Genomic DNA, 11,914 nt, shown 5'->3' with positions numbered 1-11,914 from the left:
TAAATGGACCAGGAACAATATCTGACATTTTCCACTCAGGATTAGACCTAATGTTGTCAGTTATACCTAAATAAAAATGGCACAGTGATTTGCATAAGTAAGCAGTACACACCCAGGCAATGAACACACACACACACACTCACTCACAGATATGGATGCATAATTGCAGCAACGTTACATAAAATACACTCACTTGCACAAGCTCTCATGCTCACATGCAAATACACGCACACGTACTACACACACACACACACACACACACACACATATATGCATAAAGTCAAAAATCCTGGAATGTTGCAAAGCTGATGATTTTCTAATGAATGGTTTCATTGGTCATGGTAAGGATTAGAGTAAAGGGATTGGAGGAGAATATTTACATGGTTTTAATGATTCCACAACTTTATATTTAGAGGTTCGTCTTATCTGCTCCAATCATCTCCCAGCTTGGAAAACAAACCGCCGAGTCGAGCGACGGCACAATTACACGCCTCCGCCGTGCACACGTTGGTCTGTCGCCTCCGACACCATCTGTAGAGTTAATGTGTAACATATTAAAATGTCTCCGGGAGGGAGAGATGAAAGACTTTGAGAGAAAAAAAAATACTTAAACAGTTTAAAGTCGAGAGCCCATCCCTCATCAAACATTTTAACACTCTCACTTATAAGTTTAGCTTTCTTAAATGAAAAGAACAGAAGGCTTCATGCGGATATATAAAATCCCACTCACACTTCACTAAATGTTATTCCTTAGCCTGTAACGCTCTGCCAACATATGAAAATGTTGTACATTTGTTTGTGATTGTTGAGGGCTACACTTTGCCAAGGCTGTGATATGCTGGGCAACATTTTGGAGAAATGATGACAGGTTATGTCGTCCCAGGACTGGCTTCAAGTTCAACACCTGCATTGTTACAGGAGCCAAGAGGGACAGTATTCAATTTGTTGGGATGAAACTTGTGAGATGGGTTCTTTCTTCTTTTAGCGAGTCTGAAAAGAAAACTTTTTCTCCAAAGCCTGGCAGGTGTCAGGTGTAATTTCTTTTCTTAAAGCAAGATTATGTAAGATTATGTTTGCGATTTTGCGCACCCAGTGCCAGAATGAAACTCACTTTTAAACCGCTGTCGTAAACAGGCAGCTGCAGTTATGCTTACATTATTTGTGAGCCAAAATTAGCAAGTTGACAACTTTGCCAACACAACCAAACATCAGGCAACTCACAACATAGCATGCCAGCTAATATTACTTACAAGTCCAAGAAGGCAATCTCAGCATCTGTCTTTCAGCTTTTCATTTAACGAGGATCTTGCCAACAACTAAAAGAACATTTACTCCTGTCTCTTGTGTCTAGCTTGGCCCCTGTATTTTTCACTTACTTGATCATCATCCTTGTTGGTCTCTTAGCCTCTGCCATAATGTTTGTCCAAAATGCTGAGCCTTGGTACATTGTCCTCTTTCCCAGCTCTGGTTCTGGTATCCATTTTGTCAGCATTACCCCACACCCCGGGCCTGAAAACCGCCTTCTTTCGACAATCGAAAGCTCCTGTGGTAGAGATGTAAGCACCAACACTACCCCATTGTTCTAATGAGCTCCCCAGTGAGCTAGCTGAGCTAACTAGCTAATGTCAGCTAAGTTACAGCAGCAGTTAGAAGCTACTTTGAGTTTAAGAGTTTGCTAATAAGTCCAATCTCCCTCCAAGTGTTACCTCCATGGACTGCTTTAGCTGCATGGTGGGTGGGCGCAACACACAGCATGATCGGCTACTATGCCAATCAGTGTCTGCAACATGTCCCTCTCTGGCTGTCAAGGAAACACATAACTAGTACTCTGCTAGCCATTTCATGTTAACTTTAAAAAAGTAGTTTTAGATGTCAGTTTAAAACAGTGCACATACTTTGAAAAAAAGTATGTAAAGTAAACAACCTATTTGGGCATTTTGTTTTAAGGGCATGTTGTCTTATTTTGGTTCTTGTTGCCAGGATGCTTTGCCCACCTACACAGCTCATAAAGGAGCTCAGGCTGCACCGGCCTTTAATGTGTGTTATCAGACTTCAGGGGAAAACAAGATGCCTTGAAAGCTACGGCTTGAAAAACGCGTCATACACACAACACTGCTGAGGCTTTTCTTATCTGGCCTCAGAGAGAGGCCAATCACAGACAGATATTTGACTTGGTGGCAGCATGTGGCTTTAAAACTAGTTGTAGCCTGCTCTTTGTCTCAAAAACACAGTGTCTCCCTCTCTCTGACACACTCTCAAAAACAGACTTGTAGTACAAAAACAGAACGCTCTTATCTTCATCTGTGCTTTGCTGTTTTGATGAACGTTCGGATGTTTTTCCTACAGCACCCAGTGAGGTAAGAAGCCCACACACACGCACACACACTAACACACACACACACTGACATAGCAGAGGGAGTATTGGACAGGTTAGGCAGGTTTTTTTTCCATTAGTCTGGGACTAAACATGAGCTGCTTGCTTAGGAGCAGCTTGCACCATCACCACCCAGTTCACACCGACCTGCTGGAAATCCCAACATCTCAACGACAGCAGTTCTCACAGCCAGCCTTTGTGTCCTCTTATCGGCAAGCAAAAGTTTCTCAACACCGTAATGTTGTTCAAGGGTATGAAGGTATGTGGATGTTGCAAGTAAAGCAAGGAGTGATAGAGTTCAGGAATGAGACTAATTTTATTTTTGGCTGCATCTATGCCAGTCAGAAATACATAACACACAGTTAATAAAAATCGAAGGCCATCAGATGACGCTTTTCTCCGAGGCTGGCATGGACTGGTTGCCTAGTGACTGCCAGTCTCATTCCCAACTCGTCGCTGACCAACGTTTTGCCAGCGCCCCTCGGTGACCCACACAGACGCACACAGTACCCATCAGCGGCTGAAAGCGAGCTAGCTGTTTCCCCCTGTTTCCAGTCTTTGAGCTGAGCTAAACTATCTGGGTACTAGCTGTGGACAGATATGCAAAGATTTCAAGAAAAATAGGAAAAATTAAAAAATATGAAGTATGTACATTTAGGTTGTACTTACAGTGACACACCCTAAATGATTTTTCTTAACTTGTTTAATGTCTGTCTGTCAATTATCTGTGCATTTGTATGTTTATTTCCATGCACAGGTCTCACTTTAAAAAGGAATCCCAATCTCATTGAGATTACCTGTTTAAATAAAGGATTAAATAAATAAATTTGCTGCAATGTTTTAATCAAATGTTATTTGGTTTCCAGAGCTCCACACTAACCTGTACTGATACAGAATGGGGCTTATTGACAAATCACAAAATCAATAATCACAATCCATTACATACCACCACCACTCCCTCCCAAATTAGAAAAGCTATAGGATGTCAGCCTTTGGTGAAACAGTGAGAAGAACCAGTTTTAACCTTAAAAAAACAAACAAAAGAAAACACCACTCCTATCTTTTGTTAATAGTAAATTCAGTCATTCAACCAATCGATCATAACTTGACCCAACCAGCAGGATGAAGGATAAAAGACTACCTCTCTGTGTCTCACACACACACACACACACACACACACACACACACACACACACACACACACACCTGCTGCCCTGTCCGAGCCAACCGTGTCCTCCATCATCACATGTGTCTCTGTCTGTGGAGCTCGCAGACATTAAGTCAGCCAGCCTGTTGCAGTGATGAATAGGCTGTGGACAGCTGAGAGCACCTTCTGTCAGGGAAACAGCCTGTACCTAGATGGTGGAAACTTGCCTCAGAATAGAAAGGAAAAAAACCATTGCAACCTTTTCAAATCAACATTCTTCAGCAGCCATTTTCAAGGTAGAGTGGTATATGGCAGAGAGTTACGTCAGAGAGGAAGACAGAAATTCCTGGTTGGTATTCTGATTTTATCTTTCAAATAGTCTAGTGCTTCAGTGCCAAAAAACAAACAAACAAACAAACAAAAAAAAACAGGCTACAGACATCAATCGTGTGGGAGGCTGATCTGTTTTTGGCTAGTTTCTACCCCAGTACAACAGCTACCACGATACTCAGTGATGTTTGGCAAAGAAAGATGCCTAGATGGTGTAGCAGGTTTAGCAGTTATAAGATGATTATAAGATGAGATGGAGGCCAACAATGTCACCTTGAAAGCAAGGATTCCTCTGCTGAATCCTTTAAAGAGTGTTTGCACCGCAGGCAGAGACAGGAGCCTGCAAATGTCTTTACTGGATAAAACAGCATTAAATAATAAAATCACAAATTAAATAATTGTGATTACAAGTAAAAAAGGTGAGATTCCATTTTTAGACCAAAGGTCTTTAAAAAATGAATTAGTAGCCTACAGTAACAAACAGCTGGATGTAATAATGTCAGTTAAACTGCTGTGGAACTGTTGCTACATGCTAAACACTAAATTATGGCGTGGTATGGCTTGAAGCGATTTGACTTGAATTGGCTCAATACAACTAGCTTTTTTTTTGGTTATCTTCTGTCAAAAGTTGTGGATAGTTCCTGGTACCTGGTACTTTTTTGGTATTTGAAAAAGGGACATCGACCACTGGGCCTTCTACCGTGGGAACACTGACCCAATAAAGCATGCCTCAGCCTCTTTTGGTAGACTGCTTAAGAGTCTATCAGGCCATTTGTATCTCCAGATCAGTCTACAGCTGCAAAGCCTGGACCTTGTATCATCACCACTTCCAAGAGCTGGAGAACTTCCACATGTCTCCGGCGCATTCTCGGGCTAACCTGGCGTGATCTGGCAAGAGCTAGCAGTAACACTCAAGAGATGTGGGATACAGCACACAAAGCTTGAAAGCTCTGCATCAGAACACCTTCTTTGGAGACAACTGTGCCAAGATGGACTCCGGGGCTTTAAGAGGATTGAGGTGAAGGAAAGGAGGAAGGTGCAACTGCTTGCTCTAATGAGACAGACTGATGAAAAGATGTTAAAGAGACTGAAAATTATGTTTTTGGAAAGACTCGCGCCTATAGGTTTTATGTATAAACGAGCTAGTGTGAGTGTTTGTAAGCACCAGTATGACATATTCTGTCAACTATAAAGTTATTAAAATACAGTATGTGCAATGTGTGTGTATGTGTGTGGTCAACCATAGCCTGTAAGTGTCCAGATGAGTGTAAAATGGGGCTGTTAAGTGGACTAAAAAAAGTTTTCAGTGTGCCTCACTCCGGTTTTAGTTCTGTCCCAAAGCACAATGTAATGGAGCATGACAGCTCCCTGGTTCCCTGATGACCTCTGACCCCAATCACAGTGGTGTGGGACCCCACCCTACCTTACCCGACTCACACAGACTCTCTCACACACACACACACACACACACACACACACACACACACACACACACACACACACACACCTCAGCACATTGTTTCAACAGATTAGAGGAGATTGCCGGAAAACTCTGTCAGACGTGCAGCTTGTGTGCACAGCAGAAAGAGTTAGAGACGACTGGGAGGAAAAGTTCCCACTTCCTGTCCAACTGTCTGTCTGTCCATGTCTCTGTCTTTATTTTTCTCATGTTGAAATGTAATTTTACAGAAACCGGTAAATAAATTACATTAGTAGATTGGGTTTTCTGTCCTAAGATAAATACCAGTTTTTATAGTTTATATCATCTTATTTGGAACTGAAAAGAAGAAGAACTGGTCTGAAAACATAAGCAACAATAGTAAAACAACTTAGCAACTTCTTAGAAGTGCTTTTACTGTTATGTAAAAAAATATTTTCAAAACCAGGATCTTTATTTCAGCTTGACAAACACTCACTCATATTGCAAGTTCATGTTTATTTAAAGTGATTCCCACTTTTATATTCTCTACTTTTAATTTTCTCTCACATCTCTCTCAAAACATCAGATTTGTCTAATTCTGGCATCTCTTTTTGTTTTTTTCTTTTCAGCTTTAGCATTGAATATGATGCTGATTACACTGAAAGCATGGCTTCAGGTAAAGGCCATATTTTCTCTAATTGTAAGGTTGAAGGTGTAAAATGCAATACAGAGACATAGAATGGACAGCAGTATGTAGGTGTAGAATCTGTTATAATTTAGCAGGTTGGTGATTTGTATTAATGCAACATTATGCAACTGTTTTGCCTGAAAATAGCACCTTCAAAACTGGAAGAGGTCACTCAGTGGAGTCCAGGTAGTAAGTCTAATTTAAATACATATGTTGTCAGTAATTGTAATGGATTATAATTACATTTGTAAATTAATTACATGTAAGTAGGAGCTCTTTTTACATAACATTTATGGCCAAAAACATGTTTTTTCTTGACCTTTGACCATGAAAATCGAAGTAGTTCATCCTTGAGCCCAAGTGGATGCTTGTAACAAATTTGAAGAAACTCCCTCTGAGCTTTCCTGAGATATCGTGTTCACCAGAGTGGGATGAATGTAAGGCTACAATAAGCTTTGACCTTTAACCACAAAAATCATCAAGTCCTCAAGTCAAAGTCAACATTTGTGCCAAGTTTGAAGCAACTCTCTTAAGGTGTTTGCGACATAAAAAGAACACAGTACTTTTGGCCACAGCTGCAGCTGGCGTGAAGCAGAACATTTCATGATGTTATAACCAAAACTTTTTACAGTTGTGTGGGCATCTGCATGCATGAGTCTGACGAAGGGTCATGGGCCGTGATTTCGGCGGCACTGTTATAACACGACTCTTTCGCTCATCATTAACATCAGCATCCCACCACCCCCACCAAAACCCCCACTCACACACACACACATACACACACACACAAACACACTTACATCTGTCTGTCCGTCTCCTGTGGTTAGTGTCAGTGATTGTCAGTGTGTGTGGCTGCGAGACGCTTCAAATACTTGTGACAGAATCCCAGCCAAGCAGAAAAGAGGCCACCACACTCGTACGTACACGCACAAGCACACAAAATTGTGTGTGTGCGTGTGTGTGTGTGTGTGTGATGCAGATGTCCAGTGACAGCTCGCCGCTGGGGGTCATCTGGAAGCAGCTGCCTGGGGGACAGAGGGCAGCACACACACATGCACTCATCAGTACGTCATCATATAAAGTGTGATAGTTTGATGTGTTGCCACCAAAATTTTAATTGACACATTTGCAACAAATTCTCAGTGACAGAAAACATATTTAAGCAAAATGACACGGCCAAAAAAAAGTTCTACTGTAAAACTTAAAACTAAATCAGATGCTGATTTTACTATGTAATTGGTGGTATTTCACAAGCACAAACATTATTAATCAGGTATGTAACTGCGGACAGTGTTCTGATCACAAATAGCATCTAGTCTACACAACATGATCAGGTTTTGGGTTTAACTGTCTTAAATCATGTCAGCAGAAACATTTTGTGCATTATATCATCACATGACACATTACATTTAGCAGTAAAACTTCTCCATGCTGCTGTTACAGGAATATAGTATCTACCAGTCTGGCCTGTACTTCCAGGGCTGCAGTTCTCCCTCTTTTGTAATAACCCCGCTTCTAATTGAGTGGGTTGTCAATAAAGATGCTGGGAGCATTGTAAATTTGTTTTTTCACTGAATGCAACTGAGGCAGGACGAACTCCTGGACATGCAGCAGAGAGAATAAGAGAGAGGGAGCGAGTGAAAATGGACAGAGGTGTTGATGTGACATTAAAACTTGCTTTGATCATGAAGCAAAATGTTACACTACATTTCTATGACTCATGAAGTTAATGAGCTGCACTACACTGCAGACTGGAGTCTCTGTTAGCAGTGACAGACAGGAAGATCTTTCACTCCTCACTGAGCTGCATTATTATTTATCACGAAAGGTCATGGGTCTCCTCTCAAATGACAGACTAAACACCGCTGTAGACCATTTATTTTGCACAAGGATTAACCCATTTATGCCCACAGTAGAATTTTATAATTCCCTTTACAGCACGCACACACATGAGTTCCCATTCATTTCTGTGAGGTCTATGCACATAGAAATGCATGGAAACTTGCGGTCATGGGGCTACGTTTCTCATTATTTCTCAGAAAAAGTGCATTGGAAAATCTTTTTTATGACTAATTCTTACTTGAGTCTATCTGGAGATTAAGTGGATGCATGTTTTTGGACTTGTGATCAGAGGAACCTATATTTCCATCAGTGTTCTTGTGAAAAATGATAAAATGAGTAACGTGTTGTGACTTATAACGAAAAACAATGTGTTACAGAAATGACTGTATCCCAAAAACTACAAGGAGGTGTATCAAATGCTTGGTCTCAATGGATCCAAAACAACTTAGATTTAGCATGAACAAAATGACATATTATTGAAATCTGATGTTTAGGTTGCAAATTAATGTTAAACTTATTTTTGTGATTTTTTTGTGTGCAAAAAAAATCATCATTATCTACCATTTAAGACATGATAAATATGTGAAATCACAATTTTTGATTTTATCAAGTATAGCCACGTCTTACCAGAAGATTTTTACTTAATATTATATAATACTAAATTATAGCTAGTTACTCCTCCAGGTTGTGGATAGTGACAGATGCAGACTGATCTGGAAACAGCATTGTGCCAATATGTGCTCCTTCTAACCAGCCTTTCTGTAACCACAACACCTTGTCATATTTTAACATCTATTTTACTAAAGTTATTACAATACACACAGTCACTGCAGTTTGTTTCTTTCACCTGCTTCACCTTTGATCCCCTCATCCATCCTGATCTTAGTCTTTTCTGTCACTTTATCCCCCTCACTGTGCACCTATCCACTTCTCCCACGTACCCCCTCCCCTACACCCCCACCCTCCTGCAGCTGTATCCAAAAAAGAGGAGGAGGAGGTAAAAAGGGGGATGAGGTAAGTGGAGTGGGGTGGTGTGCGGGTGTGGGTGTGGGCGGGGAGGGGGGGGGCAATCGGGTGAGAAGTGGGGAGCAGGAGAAACCACCAACCCCTGTGGAGAGCAATGCTCCATTCCCACACCACAGGTGACTGCCCTCCATCCCTCCCTGCGTCCCTCCTGCCCTGCCTCCCTTGGTTTTCCTCCAGTCTTCTCTCCTTCGTCCCTCTCACCCCCGTACCTCTTAAAGGAACAGTTTGGCCCAAAATAAAAATGTTGTCAATATTTCTTTGGAAATTAAGAATACCGCTGAAACCACAGCAACGTATAGCTACTACACATCCATCACGACAAACTCCTTCAATCAATAAATCACCAGACACAATATAGGTGGTGGGAAATTCTGCAAACCCTTGAACATTCAGATTTATTAACAATATATCTACTGCACTACTGCACTAAAAACATTTAAAAAAGAGAGCTGTCAGACCAACTTAAAAATAATTTAAATGGTAAGACACAAATCACTTTAGTTTTTTCACATCTAGTTAACAAGTTATATGAACACAACCGCTTTAAGTCAGACGCTGCTTTCATATCAAGTTTGGATTGATACAACTTAAACTTAAGGCAGGTCAAATTAAAAGTTTCCATTTTTCCGACTCAATTATTTGCTTTACCCAAAAGTAAAATGTTGCTCCTTAACAACCTAATAGTATAATTTCAGGGAAAATATTTTAATAGCAACCTGTGCTGTGTGTTATTTCACATTGTTAGATATGCTAAATATAATTGCTGAAGTTGGCATGACTTAATGTTTGTCTGACTTAACGTTTGCTGTTTTCTTTCAGTGAGTTCATGAAAACTTAAACAACACAATTGAACTAAGTCAGGTGGATCATTTCATGACTGACATAATACATATTTGATCAGAAAATATGATTTTGTCTTGCATTAGACTTTGACTGCAGAGGGAAAAGTCTGGATGTAGATGTCATGATGTCAGATGCACAATATGAGGAGAAACCTACCGGATGAACTTTTACTGTAATAAGAATAGCAGGTTAAGGGTACAGAATGTAATTTCAAGTTATAATCCACAAAAAAGCCTTCCATCACTAAAGCAGGAAGCTGAATAGGACTCATTCAAAACATTACGTTACTTATTGAAATACATTTTTATACAGGGTACACTGGCTAAAAAAAAAGTCCTCACAATTCTTCACAATAAAAGTCCCCCATTATTCTGATGCCTTTTATTATGAAGCAGTAAAATCAGGAAATGTTCCATCAGCAACATAACATGACTCCTTTTCAGCTGAAAGTGAACAAGAAACAGTGAGATAACAGAAAGGCAAACTCGTCTACTAGAAATAGAAAAATGGTCAATTGCATATTTTTAGTAGGTTTAAGTCCATTTAAAAAAAGATTAACAAAAACATCAACTATTGGTCTGTGTATGAGGCACATATTTCTATAATTATTATTATAATTGTTTACCTCTGAAGTCCAATTAACTTGCACAATTAGCTACAAAACACTTAGACAATGCTGCACATGCAGAAATCTGATGGACACTTTAGCACCAACGGCACTTTTGATTGGGTAAAAACCCTCAGCTTTACACCAATTAACAAAAGACACACCAAAAAGCAAAAGAACAATAACTGATTAGGAAAAAATATCACTCGTAGCCTTGTGTGTTCATACCAGTGGGCAAGTAAAACTCTTTGACTTAATTAATTCAAGTTTTTAAGCAGATGTCATCAAATTTTCACAGAGCCGAATTTGGTAAAGCAGCCGAAAAACAATCTTGTCAACAAAATTTCCTCAAGTGTTTTTCAGGACTGAAAGAAGTGAAGGAGGAGAAGTCTGGTTTTTCCGGGCCACCAAACTAATTAGAGCCCCCGCTACTGTGACTTCCCCAGCTTCCACCTGTTTACAGCCTAAGGTCGGAGGGCAAGGGTTAGCAGGGAACGTGAGGGGTTGTGGGGGCTCACAGGGGTCACGATGTGTGTGTGTGTGTGTGTGTGTGTGTGTGTGTGTGGTTTGGAGGGGCTTCTCAGATGAGGTGGTGTTATGTAAGAAAAACGTGACTTGCCTTTTGTCCCATGTAGCAGCAGATGCTTTTCCCTTGAGAGAAAATCATAATTTTAGATTTGTTTCATGAACCTGCAACTAAAAACAGCTGTTTCACAGCACATAGTGGGAGAGTTAAACACAGAACTGCAGATAATGCTTATTCATTTCTCTGAACTCCAACTGTATCCCAGTGACAGGTGATTTAAATAAATTCTTTGCACATTATGATGGTAATTATAAAGTACTACATAAACTTAATTTCTTTCCTTTGACTGTTTAAAAAGCCCTGCATAGCCACAGGTGTTTGCAGCTATTCTGGTTGATAAGACTTTATTTGCTCAGGTTTAACTCAGAGCTATGCTACTGTAGGTTTTAGCCAACTCAATGTACCAATAAGACTGAAGGTGTAACTTGTCCCACCTTAACAGGTGCAACAGGTGTAACAGGAAAAAGAGGGAGATGTCTAACACAAACACACCGTCCTGAGAAGAGGTCTACAAAATAAATGAAAACACCTGTGGAGTTTTAGTGTGACTGTGACTTTACCTTCTGCCTGTTTGTTTTTTTTGGATGGAACATTGTGTCCTATCTGAACTAATGTGTAGAGAAATTTTTGTCAAATAACTTTGGGCAATAAACCATATACAGAATTAACCATATATTGATCTGTCACCTTTATATTAAAAAAAACATTTAATTGTTTAAAATGCACATTGTTTTTGTGTAATCGTGGCTTGTTTTAGCGAAGCGTCTGCACTCAGGGAGGCTGCAAAAAAACCAAGTAAGCTTGGCTTATTGCACGATCCAGATCTCAACGGGTTAAAAATCACAGCTTTTTTTTTTATGAGAGGATTGTAAGGTTTATCTGCAAAATAATCACTACGCTAATGACAGATCTGATTCAAACTTAGACATCTCACAAATATGATTTCAATTTGCATGCGTGGACTAGCTTTAGCAGCACTAAATTAGCCAACTTCTGACTGTCAGACTGCCTGTTTTTAACCTGATGCTGTGATCTTTGTCTGCCATCACAC

The sequence above is a fragment of the Lutjanus erythropterus genome, chromosome 7, assembly GCF_056507025.1.
Source record: "Lutjanus erythropterus isolate fLutEry1 chromosome 7, fLutEry1.hap2, whole genome shotgun sequence".
NCBI classification, from domain to species: Eukaryota; Metazoa; Chordata; class Actinopteri; order Lutjaniformes; family Lutjanidae; genus Lutjanus; species Lutjanus erythropterus.
This window is presented reverse-complemented; position numbering follows the sequence as displayed.